General features: G+C 38.6%; 1 long non-coding RNA gene across 3 annotated transcripts in view; it reads right to left on the bottom strand.

The window, feature by feature from the left end:
• Positions 1 to 256: 256 nt before the first annotated feature.
• LOC116216613 (uncharacterized) overlaps positions 257 to 20,728 on the bottom strand; it is a 148,376-nt gene continuing 127,904 nt past the window's right edge. For all 3 annotated transcript variants that reach the window (XR_004159735.2, XR_014882769.1, XR_014882768.1), the window contains one exon: positions 257 to 1,046. This is a non-coding gene — a long non-coding RNA (uncharacterized LOC116216613). The remainder of the gene's footprint in view (positions 1,047 to 20,728) is intronic.

Raw genomic sequence — 20,728 nt, forward strand, 5'->3', positions numbered from 1 at the left:
GCAGCCTTCTCTCATGACACATTAAATATGATGGGCAGAAGTGGCAGGGTGCTAATTACTCTAGTGATGCGATCCATTTTCTAAATAGTGAAAGCATCAATAATTCATCAGGAGTGGCTGCTAAAAAATTTTATGTCTGACAATCCATGCTCAGAAAATACAAAGATAATCTTTGGTGTCTACTAGTTGGCATTCAGAGACTTCCTTTTCATTATAAAATATAAATGCATTGTTCCTACTTGAGGCAGTTTAGTTTATGAAAGATGGCAGATGTATAATGTGTCTAGCTTTGATTGTCTGAGGTAGGAAGGCAGAGCCCAGCAGACAGAAATGCAGATGTCAAATACTTAATGAAAATGAGTTTTACAAATACGTTTAATAAAGTCTGAATGGTTTCTGCTAATAGTAGCAGCCCAATTACACGGAAGTGAGCACAGTTAACTAAATACAAAAATACAGAATAATCAGGTGGTTTTGCTGACTCCATATTATACTTCCAGTTAAGAAAAATCCCTTGTTTATTTAAAAGAGCTTAATTTGGCTGCATCAACACTTCATGAAGAGAACATTAATGGCCTCTAATTCAAAGTATGTTGCAGAAATGAAAAGGTAATGTGTTATCTTTGCTAACGTGAATTTTTAACTTTTTTTTGTCCGTTGCTCCAGAAATACAAATAAATGATAAAAACCTGTCTATTTAGCATTAGCAGAAAATAATAAGCAGATATATACTGTTTGAATGGGGAAAGTTAGAAGGGCATTGCTGCATCTCTCAAAAAAAATAAAAATAAAAAATAGAACATAAGAATAGAAATAGAATAAAATAAAAATAGAAATAGAAATAGAATAAAAAATAGAACATAATAGAATAAGTACCTGTATGAACTCCAGCTCCAAAGAAAAGCTCTGTGGTTCATCTATTCACTGGTATTCAGGCACTCAACTCAAGTTCTAATAAGTACGTTCTCTTCAATCAGTGACAATTAGATGGTCAAATAGAAATTGGATTCTTAAATGGCTTTATGGATATGGGCCTGTGTCCTAGACTGGAACAGGTTAAAAGCTGCAATTAGAATGTAAGTGGGTCGTAATCTAACAGTCCAACTACAAGACAATGGGTTTAGCAATGCTATTTTCTCCTTAACTGCTCAAACAAAATTTTAATGAAGATCTTACGAAACAATCTCACCATACACAAACTGCTTAAGCCTCAAATCCTTGAATCATCAATATTTCAGTCCCCAGGATTTTTCTCACCATAAGCCAACAGAGAGAGCTCTATGTTGTTTTCTAAGTCCCTGATGTAATCCTTTATTAAAAATTTAGATTGATCCCTAAAAAGATGCTTCACTTTTGAACATTCTTGCCTCTGAGAACCAGTAACTGAATTTGATCAGTTAATATTTGTGAGATAGCTGCTGGGACTACACTTGAACTACTCACAACATTATATTCGTGTGGTATTTTTGCGTTGTTTCTAAAATTTCTGTGACATTATCAGAAACAATGCATTTCTCACGAGAGTCACTGTAATACATTTAATCTTAGATAGCTCAGATTAATTTCTCTCCCAAACACGAGCTTCCTAACTGCAATGAGTAACAATCAGTCCAAGGCTAAACATTTTATAGTACTACTAGTGATCTGAAATGATTCAGTTTTAGGCTTGAAAAGGAACCTATTTTCTCTTTCTTAACCATACATATCTTTGGGAGAGCTTAAACTAAAATTCAAGACATGATGCAATTATTCACTTCTCAAAACTTTGAAAAAAAAGAACAAATATTTGATTTTCTAAGACTTGGCCAGGAAAATCCAGAAACATTTTCTTAACTGAGAACTTTACCAGAACAGTTTATATGAGAAGATGTTGATCTTGTAACACTCATCTGCCACACAGCCAAAATCTAAGTGGGCTCTGCGCATATCAAAAACTGTATCTGTGAATTCTACCAGAAGAACAGTTCTCAAGGAACTGTCCATCATGCCAGGAAAGCCACTGGAAATATCATTCCAAACTTGTAAAATGAGATAAAATACGTTCACAAAAGAATATATAACTCCTCAACTAAAATTAATGTACCTAATTTTATTCCAAGTAAACCATTCTCAAAATTTTTCAGCATATTCGAAATATTTAAAGAAATTAATTCATATGTTTCGTATAGAGAAGATAGTTTAGCATGAACTCCCACCAGAAATGCCCAACCTCTACAATTAAAGGCTGATTTCCATGATTTACTTTCTCTCTGAATCATCTAAGGTTTATTAAATACTGCGATCAAGAGTCAAGTCAACCAGCTCTTATAATTCCTTTTCTCTGAAAAATCCATTTTCCTTTTTTTTTTTTTTTTTTCATTCACTGAATACATGTCTGGAAAAAATAAAGATTCATGCTTTCAAATTTTATTTTTTTTTTAATTTAATCTTGAGAACCATATGATATCCTTCCCGTATTCTGTTTTGCTGCCAGTCTCATCTTTAAATATTAGATATTATGTTGGGAAGGCTAAATATCTATGCCAATAGGGGGGAAGAAAAAAAAAGGACAGCCTCATCCGAATAGAAAATGCAGAGACGAAAAATAAGAAAAGATGCCCACTGAAGCACTTGCTGTAATCCTATTACCTCTGACAAAGTAAGCAAGGCCAGGAAATGATAGGTCACCCAAGAACGCTAGTAGGTACCAGCACGTGGTAGCTTTTGAGACTACTTATTGTTTGCAGGGCAAGACTAATCCATGTCCCCAGCTAGAGCTGGGAGAAACACATTTCTGCAGGTACTAGCATCTGCATAGAACAGAAAACATGAATTCTCACTGTGGTTGATTCAAGAACTCCAAGATTTTCTATGGAGAAGTCCAGTATTTCCAAAGTGAGACAAAAACAAGAGTGGAAACAGTGGAATACAATAACAAGATACAATAATGTCATATTAAATTAATTGTTTCATTGTGACAAAATTATACTGTATTTATGTGGATATTTATACTATGTGGAATTATGTTGCTATGTCTGCATATTACCTATATCTAAAGGTACCTGGATTTTAACTGAAAATACCATAAAGTTAAAAAAAAAAAAAAAAAAAAAAAAAACATTCTATTTTTTACCCTTGAAAAAAGTCTATACAGACTCAAAGATTAGTAATCCAAATGTTAGGAATGCCAGACTCTGTCCTGCACTCATTTGAATGGAAGGCTTCTGTAAGCGCAGCCTGCAGTTCGGACTTAACTCACAATAATTTCCAGAAGGCATTTCCTAGTTTGCATCAGCCCAAACCCAGCATCACCTAGTATACTACCCACTGCTGCCTCAAGCTCTTCTAGCACAGGTTTCTTAGTCTGTACTGGTCATTATTTTCTACTGTTACTGAAGTCTTAATAACTTTTAAATTATCTTTAATGTTCTTTTCTCAATTTGCAGATTAAACCCATTGTGCCTGTTCGAAGTCCTGTTTACTTGGATATTTTTAAGATATTTATTTTGTTATTACCTACTGAACATGAATTTAATATGCAACAAGTTAACTGAAAAGTTCCTAGCATCCAATTACCAGCTATTATACAGTTTGAAGACTTATCTAAAGAATTTTTAAAAATTATTTTCCCCCCTGCAGTAGTTAAAACATTTACTGTGTAAATATCTGCCTTTTATTCCTCAGCAGGTGGTTAAATCTTTGCTTTTGTGATAACTCTAAAGGTCATCTTCATCAGGCAGCATTAAAGAAAATAATCTTTCAAAGATGTTTGTTTCCACAGCAGACGAGAGAGGAGCCATCAGAATGCTACTGTGATTTTGTTACCTTTGGGGAGCTTTTATTATTTAGCTGTCATCATTAAAAATTGAAAGCAGTGGATTGGCGAGGCAAGATTAAACAGAGTTCCTACCCCTACTCTTATGATAAAACAATATTGAAAAGGAAGGAAGGGAGGGGTAGGGGGAGGGGGAGAGAAGAGTAGGATTTAAAAAAAAGCAAAGAGATAAAAGACATGTACGAGGTCTTTTTAAGATTTTCCATTTTTATTCAAAATTGGATTTCTTATTCATTTCAAACTCTATAGCTGCAAACAATTGGTAGGAACTAGTCTATGCTGGCCAATGAAAGATACTACTAAGAAGAGTATACCCAAAACTTAAACCTTTCCCAGGTTTAGACCCTAATTCATAGGATGTAGAAAGGGCCCCTCTGAGAGATTAGGTTTCTCAGCCCACACCTTTTTGTTTAAGATATCTAACAGTATTCCCTATTAAAGTAACTCAAACAAAACAGAACATAAAACAAACAGCTCTATTCACCTATCTCACCTTTGTGTGTTCCGCAGTTCAGTAGATAAAAAAATTCAGGAAGAAAGTCAGAAATGGGAGTTTGGCCAGAAGAACTGGGAAGGAGCACAACCTGCTGCTAAGGTCCTCGACAATGTTCTAAGTCTTAACTTCCTTCTAGGCAGGTATGCACTACTATCAAAACCACTGGTTGGCACAGGAAAGAATACAAGACCTGTAAATTTAATTTCATTATTCATATTAGCCTGTTAGCTAAACTAATCCTTTCTAGCCCATATTTAATTAAAAGTCTCTGAAGCTGACTGTAGCTACCCAGAACTTTTCTGTAGTTGAAGGAGAGCAAGCAGCATCTGCTTCTGCGGCAGCCAGTGCCCAAGGGGCTCTGAAACACCAGTGCCTACCTGTGTAGCAGAGGACAATTTTTCTCACAAATTAAGCTCCTGCACTACATACTTGAAGTCTGTAGGAATGAAACTGAACTAAAGGATCACTAAGCTAACATCACTTCTCTCATATTATCTAGGAATATTTACACGTAACGAGCTGAGGTCCATTCCTTCCTGAAGAATTTGATGGTTCAAGTGGTCAGAAAATTCATTTATTTAGCCACCTAGTGAATACTAGTGAATGAATTAATACATATGTGTATGTTTTTTTATAATGCACCTGCCAATCATGTATAGTGTATTATAAAATTCAGCCATCTCAAAAACAAATATCCATTCCCATGCTAGCAGGAAAGGACACCACCACAATCTGTATCTCTGCCTCAAGGTTTATCAAGAAACGTAACAACTACATAACTTATTTGCCCATATTTGAGGACAAAATCAGTTTGTTAGTCACTGACAAGAAAAATCAATGTATTCCGCATACGCAGAAGTATGATGTTTGAAGGCTTAAGGTTTTTTGGTTTCTCCTGCTATATGATATTAAAATCTTGAAGCTGCTAATTAACTAACTGTATTGCTGAAACAGTAAATGTTCTGTCACAAAAAAGGAAAAAATAGAAGAGATTGAACCTTAATTTCTCAATTTCACATGGATACCTAATGGCCAGCTTGAAGGTAAAACGCCAGTCTTCATTTAAGATCGGTATTCTGTGCACAGAAAAAAAGAGAATAAAAACTCATTCAACATGTTTAAAATCCTATTCATAAAAAGCTGTGGGTGTTACTTCAGACCATGGCTAACAACTGCAGTTAATTATTACTGGTTTATGATTAAAAGTCTTGAGTTTTGACAGCAATCACCTGCTACACATTTATCCATAAGCTTTTGAACCAGCCTGTACAAGGCATTCAGCAATATGAAATTCGAAAATTAAATTACATCATATATTGTTTTGAAGCAGATGTTACCCTTCTTCTGGCTGCTTATGTTGTTTCTGTCATTAACAGTATCTAAAACAGAATACGGAACATTGGAGAAGTTAACTACTGTTGTTTGAAACGATTTGATAAGGAAAATCTCACCCTTTGAAATCCTTTATTGCTAAAAACCAAGCATTTCCAAACACGTGAAGGACAAGAAGGTGATTCGGAATAGGCAGCGTGCATTTAGGAATGAGAATCACGCTTACCCAACATGATATCCTTCTTCAGTGAGGTGACCACCTTGGTGGAAGAGGGGAGGGCAGTAGATACGGTTTTACCTCACATCTTTTACAGTGTGACCTGTAAGATTCTAGATAAGTAGACAGTAAAGTGGATTAAAACTAGCTGAACAACCAGGCTGAGAACTATGATCAGTAGCACAAGGTTCAGATAGAAGCGAGTCATGCATGGTACATTTCAGAGCTCTCTGCTGAGCCCTGTACTGTTACATGGCTTCATTAATGGCTTGGGCAATGGAATAGTGTACCTTCAGTAATTGCATAGACAATACAAAACAGGAGGTGTAGCTGATAAACCAGAATGTAATGCCTCTCACAGAAGCCAGGACAGGCAGGTGAAATAGGCTGACAGAATCCTCACGAAGCTCGAAGAGGGAAATGGTTTGGGACAATCCCAAACATAAATACAGGCTGGGCAAAGAATGGATCAAGAGTAGCCCTGAGGAAAAGGACTTTGAGGTGTTGGCTGGTGAGAAGTTTAACATGAACAGGTAGTGTGTTCTTGCAGATCACAAAGCCAACTGTGCCCTGGACTGCATCAAAAGCAGTGTGACCAGGAGGGAGGAGGAGATGACTGTCCCCATCTACTTAACTCTTATAAGGCCTCACCTGTAGCACTTCACTCAGGAGTTCAGTGTTGCACGTGTAATTTCACAGATTTTTTGTCCTGTAAGGCTGCCTTTATTTTGGCCTCAATTTCTTATTTGCAATATATGGGCAAAGTCATATTTTCATACTCTTTAGGAATGCTGCAACTTCAATATACTAAAGGTTGAAGCTTTCAGATATTATATTGATTACAGACCTGTAAATAAAACTGTATTTATAAACACAGTTAGCGGAATAATCACACAATTATTTTTGAAGTCCACTTTAAAAAATACGGCATTTCATAGAATCATAGAATAGCCTGAGTAGAAAAGGACCACAATGATCACCCAGTTCCAACCCCCTGCTATGTGCAGGGTCGCCAACCACCAGACCAGCCTGGCCTTGAATGCCTCCAGGGATGGGGCATCCACAGCCTCCTTGAACAACCTGTTCCAGTGCCTCACCACCCTCTGTGTGAAAAACTTCCTCCTAATATCCAACCTAAATCTCTCCTGTCTTAGTTGAAAACCATTCCCCCTCGTCCTATCACTATCCATCGTCATAAACAGCCATTCCCCCTCCTGTTCATACGCTCCCTTCAAGTACTGGAAGGCCACAGTGAGGTCTCCCTGGAGCCTTCTCTTCTCCAAGCTAAACAAGCCGCCCAGTTCCCTGAACCTTTCCTCATAGGAGAGCTGCTCCAGCCCTCTGATCATCTCAGTGCCCTCCTCTGGACCCGCTCCAAGAGCTCCACATCCTTCCTGTACTGGAGGCCCCAGGCCTGGACGCAGTGCTGCAGATGGGGCCTCACAAGAGCCGAGCAGAGGGGGACAATCACCTCCCTCTACGTCCTGGCCACCCCTTTTTTAATGCAGCCCAGAACACAGTTGGCCTTCTGGGCTGCAAGCGCACACTGCTGGCTCATGTCCAGCTTCTCTTCCACCAAGTCCCCCAAGTCCTTCTCTGCAGGGCTGCTCTCAAGGAGATCTTCCCTCAGTTTTTATAAATATCTGGGATTACCCCGACCCAAGTGCAGCACCTTGCACTTGGCCTTATTGAACCTCATTAGGTTCACATGGGCCCACTTCTCCACCCTGTCCAGGGCCCTCCGGATGGCTTCCCTTCCCTCCAATATATCAACTGCACTGCTCAGCTTGGTGTCATCTGCAAACTTGCAGAGGGTGGACTCGATGCCATCATCTACATCATTGATGAAGATGTTGAAGAGCACTGGTCCCAAGACCAACCCCTGAGGGACACCTCTTGTGACAGGACACCATCCTGACACAGAACCATTAATCACAACTCTTGGGCTGCAATCAGCCAACCAGTTTTTAATCCATTGAACTGTTCATCTTTCAAATCCACACCTCTCCAATTTAGAGAGGGATTTTGTGAGGGACCATGTCAAAGGCTTTGCAGAAGTCCAGATAGATGACATCCATTGCCCTTCCCCCGTCCACCGATGCCGTCACTAATTTCCAATTTGTTTGTACATTCGCAATGAAAAACAAGCAAAATAAAAAACAACACAAAACAGTATCTGTAGTGCAAGTTGCAAGAAAGTAAGTTAAAATATTAACTTCTCAGAATGTTTCCTCCAATTTATCTCCTGCCCGCTCATATGCTCAACTTTTGAGTATGCAAAACAGGATGAACAGATCTCATTTATCTTCTTCTTTCCAGGTTTGCCAGTTCTGTTCTTTCATTTTTAAATAAATCACAGAAAATGAAATGTTGTGGGGCTAAGAGGTCAATGGCGAATATCATTGCTCCTTATTATTTTGTGTTCCCAAAGTGTGGAAGCATGACTGAAGAACTTTAAAAAGCATACCTAAAAAAGCTACGAATCTATAGCTGCAGCCATCTGGATCAAGAGCAGAGCCTCTCATGAACTTACATATCTCAGACTCTGAAAGCCTTTCAAGCTGAATAAATTCACATCTGTCTGTGGAACAGGCAGACGTTTATGCAGCAGAATGCAACAGGGCAATTATATGCAATTGAATTATGATTAGAGAGCCATATCTAGTGTGCTTACAGTAATGTGGGACAACTTTTTTCTGGGGCAGAAATGAAAGGCACAGTCTAGAATGGTCTAATGTCTGCTGGTATCTCTTCCTTGGGAACTTGTCCCTTCCCCTGGCAAGAACCAGGCACAGCCTGCTGGTGCTTCCAGGAAGTTGTTTATGTTTTTGAAGCCTAAGAGCTTCATTTGGGGTGCTTGGCTACATCTTTACTGAATAAGATTATCTGCTTTCCTGCCTGCATTCCTTCATAACATTCAGGTTATATAAAAAGCAAGATACATGCTGTTTCTGAATGCTGATACCTAGTGGAAATCTGAGTCAGCAATGTGCTCTATGCCTGCTGAGCTTATTTCAGACTACAGGCAGATACTGCAGGCAGCGTGACAGAAACTGCAGTCCGGGAATCTGACCTGAATTCCCACATGAATGGGGCAAACCTTACCAGTGCATTCAGAATCAGGAAGGAATTTTCCACAGAGAGGATGGTTAGGTCCTGGAACAGGCTGCCCTGAGAAGCTATGGCGGCCCCATCCCTGGAGGCATACAAAGCCAGGGTGGATGGAATCCTGGAAAACCTGATGGCAGGGGGTTGGACTAGAAGACCTTTAGGGGTCCCTACCAGCCCAAACCATACTCTGGTTTTATGCACATTCAGCATTTTGACAGATTTGCCATGGGAAAAGGAGCAGGGCAGAAGGGAACACAAACCCCTGCTGCAGTAGCAGCTGGCTTGCTGATCACTCAGTAATGAGATGGGTCTGAGTTATCAGCACTGCTAAGGCATCACACACACACTACACACTACTTCCACACCCAGGCATCCTCAATAAAGAATCACCTTACTTTTAGCTAATCTTATCTTCTATGGCACTGTCTCTTTTTTCCCCTTCCTCAGAATTGTGATTCACTGTATTAAGTCTTTATGTTAACGTATGAATGAAAATGAATATGGTATGAAGTTCTAAGACAAACAGGCAGGTGTAAAAAAGCAAAGTTTACTTATTCTCTTTTCACAGTAGGGAAAAATTGATATTCATTTATGCCAAAGGAAAGCAAAAGACAAAGTATTTAACTCTTTCTTTTTCCTTTAGGAGCTTTTAGAAATTACAACCAATTGTATTTCTAGAGTTTGGACATTTAACAAAGAAGTGTAAAGAACTCAAAGAAGCCGATCAAATTTATCTAACTCCAGAAAACGTAATATCTTTATGAAAGCCTTGGCTTTTAAGATATGAATGCCATTAAAGATGAGCATGACACAGTCTTACTCATCTTGACAAGTTCAAGGCAATGATGGATGATTTCTAAGAGAAAACCTGTCACTACAGTTTATACAGTACTGAAGAGAAGCGCCAGTAAATAAGCCATTGAAAAAGTAAGCAGAAACATTGCAATACTGTTTGCATACGTTATTTATAATCATTTTTAATAACTGTCAAAGAATGCTAAGCTCATCTGCTGTCATAATAGAATGACAATGTATTATGCACAAAGGTGTAGTCTTGTGATTTTTAAGATGAGCCTTGCACAAAAAGCAAGAAATTAAAAGTGAGTATCTCTTCTAAATTCCCTTTTGTTCCCAGTTAGGCCTGCATGAGATAACTGCCTGGTAAAACAACCAGGATTCTTCACAACGTTTCCAGCAGCAAAGTGAGACAGCAACTGAATTGCCATCATGTTAAAAATAACTGAGTATAACTGGCAAATTTCTGTGAACAACTTCTTCTGTTATTTGACTAGCAAAGTCCTGCAGGAACCGAGCTGGTGCAACAAAATGTTCTCAATACTGTATTTTTAAATAATTGATGTTAAAAGCAGATGTTCCCCAGGCACAAGCAATGCTGAGTGCACCCATGCTGAATGGATATATTGGCCCATGTGCTCTGAGCTGCCCTAAACTCCAGGCTAGGAAGTAAAGTAACTGAAACATCCTTAATCTGAATTTCAAACAGCTTGCTTCATTCTGCAGCCGGGACAGGCTGAGGAGATGCATGCTGTCTCCTCCTGCAACTCAGCTGATTATAAGGACCTTATCAGGCACCAGAACCACATCCAGGACCTTACACTGGCTGGTACTATACCTCGTGCAAGGGTTTGCTCTGCTGCACCTGGAGAGCCAGAACTGCACCCATAACAAGTGTGAAAGGTGATTTTGTGCTGCAACTGGGGTCATAGACTGCTACATCTTACTTTGAAAACTGTTACTTTTTTCATTCAAGGGTGACCTTACACAATGCTATAAGTCTGTTCTTTTCAGTGAACACATGGTAAATTAATGAGTTTGGGATAGTTACTGTTCTAAGAAAAACTGTTTATTCCACAGCTGTTAATTAGCATTGTGAAGAAGACTGGAATCTTCGAAAGTAACTTTGGAAGTGATTCTATTAAAAAAAATTATGATGTTTTCATCCCTTAGCTCCTTACTTCTGATGGAAATATTTTGCTTCTTGAAGCTGATGGTAGAAAACTGCAGCCACTTCAGAGAGGCCACCGTTTCTAGACTGAATAAACGTTTCTAGGTCTAAAACAAACAATATAAACTTCTGCTATTTTCACACTGCTTTTTTTTTTTTTTTTGCATTTCTCTCCTTGTGTCATCATTAAGTATGGGTTCAGAGTGACCTCACAGCCAGAAGATACTGAAGCTGATACTGGCAATGATGAATATGAATCTCTATAAAATATGCTTTTCCAAAACTCACCACAAACTGATTTATGAATTATCAGACTCTTATGAGACTCCTCAAATCAAAGGAATTAACAGATAAAATTTAGAGTGACTGAAAAGCATATTTTACAGTGCAGTGTCTAACTCACCATTGGTCTTTTCATCGACACGCAACTAAAATCAGGATGCAATTCTAATTCTGCAAACCTCCCGGGTGCATCAGGGAAATTGCGTGAAAGCTACTCAGTTCTGTCATCTTTTAGCCATGTTTGAGCACTTTTATTTAAAAAAAGCCAAAGTACATGGTGGTCATGAAAAATGGCTCGATATCTGTTCAAGTTACATAAACTCCCTCCTTCAGCATCCTTCTCACGACAGTTGTTGCCCATCTCCCAAAGCTCTGGGCCCTGCTGCCACACAGTCACTGAGCTTTGCAATAGGAGCAGCTGGGGCATTCCCACCCCACGACTCCACGAGACAGGTTTAGAACTGAGTATCACTGTACACTCTTTTGGCCCATGCTAATGATCAGAATAACTCCCACAAACATGTCAGATAAGAAGTGAGCTACCACTCTACTAAGAAAAAAAAAAAAAAAGTCACCAATGAGCATACACAGGCTTTCATATCTGGTTCATAAAAATTTAAAGACTAAAGTTTGTCTTCAGTGTAAGCAAGAGGACAATTTGGCCAAAGGCTATAAAACTTGCGTACTAACAAAAATGTGAGTATCAATATTAAGTCACTGCTATGTTTCTGGAATGTGGGGAATGCTATATTAGATGAACAGAAGACAATCATCAAAAAGATATCTAAAACTGCATGGGAAAAAAACTTAAACCAAGAAAACAAAACCGAGCAAAGAATAAGTCTAAAAAGCTTTTGGAAAGTCCTATAAAGATGTACTTTAATAGTGCATAAAGGGATCACACATACTAAAATCAGGATCACAGGGTCTTCACACGCAGTGGAATCTCATCTCACCTAACCCTTACTCCTCGCTGCCAGCAATGAGTCCATCTGGTTTACAGCAGTCTCTAGGAGATCACTACCTTGTCAGCTTCACAGCAAGTGGCCTGTGCAACATGGTGAGGGTTCAAGCTGAAAGTACTTTAGAGACACATAGTAGGATGCCAGGCACTTCTAAATTCTGTCAGAATCCTTGTTCTAATGGTTGCCAAAGCAATATTTCACAGTTCACATCAGTCAAGGGCTGCAAAGGTTCCAAAACAGAGTTTGAAGGGAGATTATCTTACTCTGCTAGCTTCAATCACTGTTGATGCAGGAGTCTAAGGCAGAAGGAACCTAAGTTTGTGTATTTGGAGTTCCATAGATGGAAACTTACAAAGATGACAGTTTGAGAAGAAAATATAACAGATATAACCTATTAACTGCAACATAACTGCCCTTGTCCCTTCTGTTTCCAGCTGACAAACTACAGGCATTCTCATAAGAATTTTGGGGCAAAGACCCGGTCCCAAAGCATAGCGAGCTCACTGAGGTTGCATTTTTTGGAGAATGAATGTCAAGACCATGAGCTTCAATTGTCAACTCTTGTCATCATCACCCTTTCTCACTCCTAATAGCATCAGGAGGAAATCTGACCTTTGATTTCAGAAGAAAGACAGTTCCAGTGTCTGACTGAACCCTGCACAGGCAATAGACTAGTCCTAAGAGTCTGAACTTTGAATTCCATTTAACCATGTTACATAATAATCGTACTGTTATCTAAATCATACTCTTTAATCTATGAGACAAACTACTTGATTTTTACTGATCTAAAGCATGATGGCAAACAGAATCTCAAGAGTGATTACAGAAATGGAGATAATAATCCATGGCTTTTCCTTTGAGAGGTGGAATGACAGGTATGTTTAAACATAACTTATTTTCAGTTGGTATGAAGATCATGCTTCCCTGAGGAGGTGCGCTGACTGCAAAGAGAAAAATTTTAAGTTTTGCCTTATTTAACTAAAATATAAGAAAATATTATTTGGAGTGGAAGTTATATTGTATTTATTTGGAATATTTTAGCTTAAAAGAAGTTTTCAGTTCTTGAATTCCTGTGCTCTCAGTAAAGATCTCATGTTAATCTACAACACCTGTAAGCAAGTTGTACATTTTAGTAACCCAGAAGCAAGTTCCTGTAGTTTCGTGAAATGGTTCATCTCTATACCTGATTATCCCATTTACTACATGAAGCAGTCTTCTAAAATTTTTCAGGCTAAAATGCCTTGCAGCAGAATTTAAGGTCTAAAAGAGGGGACTCAGAGCAGACCCTTACTCTAATGAGTACAAAAATTGAACCCATGACTAATTAGGAGAGATCACCTTCTGGAGTAGTTCCTCAGTTCCTACCCAGCTAAACCAGATTTCACAATTATTTTCCCTGTACTTTAAGAGAATGATGCTAACACCATTCCCTAGTGACTCCATTAAGATATACCCACTCTGTCTTTCAGACAAAAACAAAGACATCACCTTGAGGAGCAGGTCTTGAAGGTCTGAGAAATTAAAAAGGCCCTTCAAATTTTTTTTTTTTTTTTTTTTTTTTTTTTTTGAAAATCAGCTGATTTTCACAATATTTTCAGTACTGTCCTTAATCTTTGCCACATGACCATGAGAGAAAGAAGTACTGACAAGTTTCACAAAGCCCTGCAGCTCAACATGCTTTCAGGAACCCAGCTCAAAGTTATCCATACGTCCCCATGAGATGAGTCTGAACTGTAAGTAAAATTTGGATATTGAAACGCAGGGCCTCTCCTACAACTGTTTTTGCTCTGCCAGTGTTTCCATTTAATAGCTCCTGATAAAGAAAGCACCACTGGTAGCAATCACCTATGCATCTATTTCAGCTGTCACTGTAACAAGCTCTGCTCTTCAGACACAAGATACCCTGTAACAGAGCTGTCCCACAAGCGTCGGAAAGGCAAGGGCCTTAAGGCTAACAGCTTGAATGCAAGGAACAGGGATTCCTACTACTTCCTACTGTTTCTGGTTTTTTGTTTTGTTTTGTTTTTTTTATAACGCAATTAAGATGGTTTTTCAAGCAACTTCATGATGTTTGATGGTGTCCAATAGATAGTCTGCTGCATATTTTGCTTTGCTTAATATACTTCCTCAAACTAAAACACTACGAGCAAACTTTAATCAATGTGTTACAACATGTGCCTAACTCGAGAGCAGGGCTGTTTAGTTCTTAAACAACATTACAAACAACATTTTTGCATAAGATCGTCCATATTATCAAGAAAATTCAAGAGGATGATTTTTGCTGTTTAAAAAAAAAAAATTAAAATTAAATCTTCAGGGAAGGAGCCAATGTTTTTTTTAAATTTATGCAATTTTTATTTATCTTTAAAGAATAAAATGATTGTATGAGACCATTTCCATTGTTTCTCAGCAACAATATGTATTATAAAATTGGCATTACCAAGAGTCATTTGAATAGCATCACTGTGGATTCCTTCATTACAGAGAACTCATTAAGTCTCATGTTGGAGTGACATAATAAGAGCTCCCAAAATAAAAAAGAAATAATATTATTACTTTTGGTAGATTGTTGCTGGGGATTCTCAATGGTTAAACAGGTCTTACTATATATATGAACTGCTGAAGAAAAAAAAAATGTGTAGGAAGCAGTTGCTGAAACAAAAAGTTTATCAAAACAAAGATTTGGAAAAAAGAAATAGATTCAGAAAATATTTTACATATTTGAAGAATACTGTTGGGCACCATCAAGATAAAACACAGCTGAGACGTGAGGAGCATATCTAAAATAATAAATAACACAAATAGTGCCAGTATCAGTAGAAAATACTATGTGCAATAAGCAAGCCGAAGGGCTGCCTCAGTTTGTGACAGCAACATGCTGCATTGCTGGACCAGCAGCTTTCTTTCTACAGATGTTTTCCCTTGACCTTTTTAGTTTGGCTCTTACAAAGCAGCAGCTGCCAAATTCACAACAAAGATGGAAAAATATGATCCTATCATATTATTCTGTAGTACACTGTCTTCCTTTCTTGTTCTCCATGTCAGCACTATTTTCTATCAAATTAGTCTCCTAATGTGATTTGTAGAATAATAGAAGAATTACTGCATGGAGTAAAATCAATATAGTAACATAACTTAGCATGCCTGCTTCTACTTGAAAAACTCATGCTTTTAATTCAATCTTGAGCTACAGAGTACCTTTCCTCTAACTCCCAGATCTCTTAAATCATTTCCTACAAGATTAAATAATTAAATATTTCAAGAGTATTTTTATTTAGTATTCAATGCTGTTGTCATTAGCCACTACACAACCCCAAACACTCTGCCCTTAGCTGAACTTACCAAACTAAGCTCTAAGAATTGTCATTAATTATGAAGTGGGTCATTCCACAGATGGCTAACAGAAATCTCTAAAATGCCTATCACGCTCCTGAAAGGAGACTCAAATTTGGCCTGTAGGTTTTCTTATGCTTGTGTTTGTGTAGCAGACTTAAATCTCTAGATTAATATACTCACAAACCCTCTCTTAGTTACCATCAGCTTTTGCTCTAAATGACACTTTTGAGTCATAATCCTTTCCTTAACAGCTCCTCAGGACTCAATTTTAATGATGATGTTTGACAATCTAAATTCAGTTTTCCATAACTAGTATAGATATTTAGATTATGATCAAGATGCCCAGTGTTCTCTGATACATTCTCAGGGAACAATCATCCTCAAGGAGACGAGGATAAGGCAAAGGACACCCACATGGTCCTGCAGCAGTGGCTGGAGGCCAGGCAGGATATTTTAACACATCTAAACTGTCACCAGATGCCATTGCTTTGGGCAAGCAAATTTCACCTTTTGTAACAAAAGCAAAGATGGAAGAATAAAGAAACTTGACGTGCTCCCTCACCTTCAAAAAATTATCTTTTCCAAATGCTGTTAAGGAACATGGAGCACTGAGTCCACTGTAGGACAAATGGAAACTTTGGTTATGCGTACCTGGAAATAGCTGATGAAACCTCAGTTGGGCATACCTGGAAATAGCTGATAAGCAGGAAAGAGCCTGTGAGTATCTAGAAGCAGATACGCATCAAAAGCACACAGAACACAATGGAGTAAAGTTCGTGTGGTGCAGGAACTGTAACTAAAGACTGTTAAGACAGCAGAAATTTAGAATTATATTAGAAGAATCTTCCTGATCTGGACAAAAGTCAAGTTGTCCTATAGCCTTTCAAAAGCTGCCTTTTGATCCCTATTGTTTGAGACTCCTGAATGGAGTCCAGAAAAAATAGAGACCTCTTGACCCAGACTTCTTCCCAACTCTTCTCACTATGCTCTACACAAGAACACCTGGAGGCAAATTTTCTCCAGCAGTGTACTTAATTAAAAATGTGATTAACATTCTTCTTCTGTTTCAATTGCTCTCTGAGCTTTGCTCACCATTCTTAAGATCAGTGTGGTTTACCTACAGAGATACAGTTTTCACAGGAACTGAGAATCAGGGACAAAAGCAAGCTAAGTACATTTCATTCGGTGAGTATTTTGCACACTCCTCAGGATTCACATGAAATGTTGGTGGGCGGCATAGTACCTCACAGGTCCAAGCTCTTAGGTAGCCTATAGCTTCCTGATAGATAAACCAGGTCTCTTGACTTATTAAAGGTATAACACAAGAGAGTCCAGAAAGTGAATTCTGCTTCCTAAGCTCGCCTCTGTTTCTCATATAGGAATTTCTCCTTCCGTGAGGCACAATGTTAAACAAGCAAAAAGCACGTGTTGCAGGTAATGTGCTTCTCATAGAGGCAAGCTGACTCTAAGAATTCACTAACTTTTCAAGATGCTCAGATGCCCCACAGGATCTTGATCCGTGCTTGTGTGCCAAAGCTGATGAACATCCGGGCAGCCACTTGTCCCAGTGCCCACCGACCACTCTTAACTCTTGCTACATTTCTGCAGGCTGCACAGAGCAGAGCCAAAGGCTGCTACCCCTGCTTCAAGTAATCATCTATCACTCACTTGTCTCCAAAGGCAAAGTATGGCTTTAAAAAGAGCTATCTATATTCATACCTAGTAAACTGTACAGTGACAAGGTACACAACGGTCCATACTAATTAACTGCTAACATGCTCCATCACACAACTTTAGCCTTTGTGGAGAAAATTTCTCTCCAGCAACACCAAGGCAAGATAAAAACTGCAGAGTGGGGAAAGGCACCTTACTTTGGTGAAAAGGCAGTTTGCAGAAGCAGGTCATACTGCACTACTTGCCTTCAGCTACCTCTCTAAATAATACAGATATTATTGACAGAATTATAAGGACCTGAAGAGACGATAAAGCTGCTGTTACAACCATTTTCTTTCTCCCAGCTGACTACTAACACTTGCTGAGAGTGAGATATCCCTGAATCACTGTTTGTGAATTGAATAAATGTGACTGCCATGTTTGGAAGCTAAAAGAAATGTACTGCAGACAATGGTAAGCATAGTAAATAATAGTTTTCATTAGCAAATGTTATTAGATTTGCAGATTTGTGTCTTAAAGTCAAACCAGACTCTACCACAGAGCGTACATAAGCAATTAAAAGCAGAATTGAGTCTTCAGCTACCAGAATACTGTAACTCATGGCTTCCAAATTACTTTCACAGGACATAACAGCATTAATAATATTAAGGCTAACCTTTGCAGGACAGTACTGAATCTCATGCTTCAGGACATAAACCCAACATGGAAGAGTAATGAGCTTTGCGTATCAAGCCCTAACACTTTCCTCTGAAATCTTGGTGCTGGCCACGACAATTAATCTGATTGTTTATTTCCATCCAACTTAGGTATTTACTCTTTTAAAAGTACACTTTTAACATTAAAATTCTTTATACATTTTCAACCAGAGCCCATTGCTCAGTATAGCAATTATTTTAAACTCAATTTAATCCAAAAGTATGACACAACACCTCTGTAGCAGCCAGCCTTTAAATGATGCAGTATAATAAGAAAATCACCTGCTGTATAGCCAGATAATTAACTATAGGAGTAGCCAGGCAATTTTCCTAGTATCGTTTTGTTACAGTTGGTTTTAAAGCTGGAAATGTAATCGTGGTGGAAATGGGAAAAGAAAGAAACAGGGAAGGGATGCTCACCTGTATCCAAGGATCTAGCTTCACAGGAAAGACTCCACAGAGAAAGGATCTCCAGAAAGAGATCCTTCCTAATGGCAGTCGGCCCTTAAGCAGGGTCTACAGCCTTCACCTGTGCTCCCAGGGCTGACTCAGTCCTGTCCTCAGGTGAGGACAACCTCAGTGGTTGAGGTTGTGACTCAACAGTTCCCATACAGGTTTAATGTGTGAAAACATTTTAATCACCTTCAAGCTGGTAGCCCCCATGCAAGTATTGTTCATGTAAGCTGAATTTTCAATTTTGTTTTTTAATTTGCATCCTTTTTAATTGTCTCATCTAAATGTACTTTTTTTTTCTCCCTCCCATTAACAGTGGCTTAAGTAATTATGTACAAATGTATACTTTAGGGTCTTTTTATTTTTAGTACAAGTCATCTGTGAATTATACTTTCTTTAATACTTGAGTGAAGACTTACCATTCGGAAGACTGTAATAAATATGACTTGTTATCAGAACACAAATGGAACATAAACCTATGCTTTAAAACCAACTAGACCTCTGGGAGGAGTTAGACCTTGATATATATTAGGTCCCTGAAGAATGTAAGGCTGTGACAAACAGTTCTCATTACCTATGCACTATGTTTTATCTGTTGCAGACTTCGGGGCAGACAGTCATATAGTTACAATGTGCTCATTTACAAAGCAAGAGAGGTAGATAAAATCCAATAAGCGCTTATACAAACTTATCTGTATTCAAATAAGAATTCGAATGCTCAGACTTCTTACAGAAATTATCATAAGTTCATTTACAGAAGCAGTGATAATATTTTGGCTGGAGGGATGTTACTGCAGCCATCACTCATGGCAAATAGGCTCTTCTCTGAGCTCCTCAGATGAGAGTGAAACTGAAGGAATGACTGCACCTGATAATCTCACCCAAAAAAACAAATTCTGCTCAACTGATTGCTAACTTCATCACTATGCCAAATTACTTTATTAATTTCTAGCAGCAAATCTTTTAATGGCCAGGGAATTCTCCACCTACTGTTAGAGGAAGGTTGGACTTCCCTGACTGCAGCAAAATCGCCAGCAGTTGGATGTACGTGTCTCTGGAAGAGCCCAGTGCTCACCAGTGAGCATAGCCAGGTCAGCAGCATGGAAAAGGGGATGCAGACAATTATTCTGTGAAAATAATAACTAAAAAAAAAAAAAAAACAAACAAACACAAGAAATGCCAGAAAGTTGCCATAAAGCAAGATGATGACAGGACACGAAGAGCTTCATCAGCAGAACGTCTAAAAGGCAGATGAGAGCTCTCCTACATCAAGGTTTTAGCAGTTTGCCAGACAGTGGCTTGAATGAAAACAGGATCCTGCACTAGTAAGACAAGGATCCAAACCCCATGCTAACGGGGACATTTATTAATTGCCTGAGAAACGTCACATATTTCTCTTGTGATGAAGGAACTTCAGAATACATTGTCACTCACTCTTAAATGTCTCCATTTTTCGAGTCACTTTCCTGAATTGTGAGGAGGCAGAATGGTTGGAGAAGGCTTGAATGTACTATGCTGCTTTGGGCAGACAGCATTTTGGTCTCTACATCAAAAAAGACTGCATCTTCTGGGAGTTTTCCGGAGTTCCTTGTATTTCTCTCTCTTTCTTTTTTTAATTCTCTACTATATTTTCTAATATTTTAGTATCCCACATAGGAAGATAAGAATAGCAGAAAGGTAGAAATGAAGGAAAATCCTGCCAATTCTAAATCCATTAAGGTGCCAAAAAAAGCTAGCAGAGGGGAGCACGTGACTTGTAAGCTCCTCTTTAATACAACACAAGGTGACAGTTTTTAATCTGAAATATCCCACAGAAAGAACAAATGAAACTCCAGGCAACATCTGACTGATGGAAATTTCCAGCAGTTTTGTGCGCAGATCAAATAGAATGTATTCCTAAAGAAACAGCAAGAAATTAACAGTATTTGTTGTAGGAATGCGTGATGCACGTTTCATTTCCAAAGAAAAAATGTCCAAGCATTTGGTTATCACTCCCCCTTCCCTTTTTATCAAAATCTGACATCACAACCTATATGGAAAGCACTTTCTAGCCTCAGATCGGGTTTTTGCAGTTGCCTTTTCAATAGAAATTTGTCCTCCAGGGACCATTTTGTTCTCATTGTGCTACATCTCAATCAGCAGCCCGTTCGCTGAGGAGACTCGGTTTGAATTCTTGCTTCATCTAGTCACACTCAATTGAACATAGACACTGGTGATCATTCAAGGCCACAACTTTCTTCTGACAGTTCTGTGGAAGAAGTCCAAAACCCACTCAGTGCCTGACTTTCCTATTTCCCTGAAATCAGAGGTGTCTACAGTGCAGTGAGATGACCTCCTCTTACTTTCCCTGCCATACCCTCACATTTTGACTTTCTCAAACTCAGAGC

This window comes from Meleagris gallopavo, chromosome 4 (genome assembly GCF_905368555.1).
Source record: "Meleagris gallopavo chromosome 4, MGAL_WU_HG_1.1, whole genome shotgun sequence".
NCBI classification, from domain to species: Eukaryota; Metazoa; Chordata; class Aves; order Galliformes; family Phasianidae; genus Meleagris; species Meleagris gallopavo.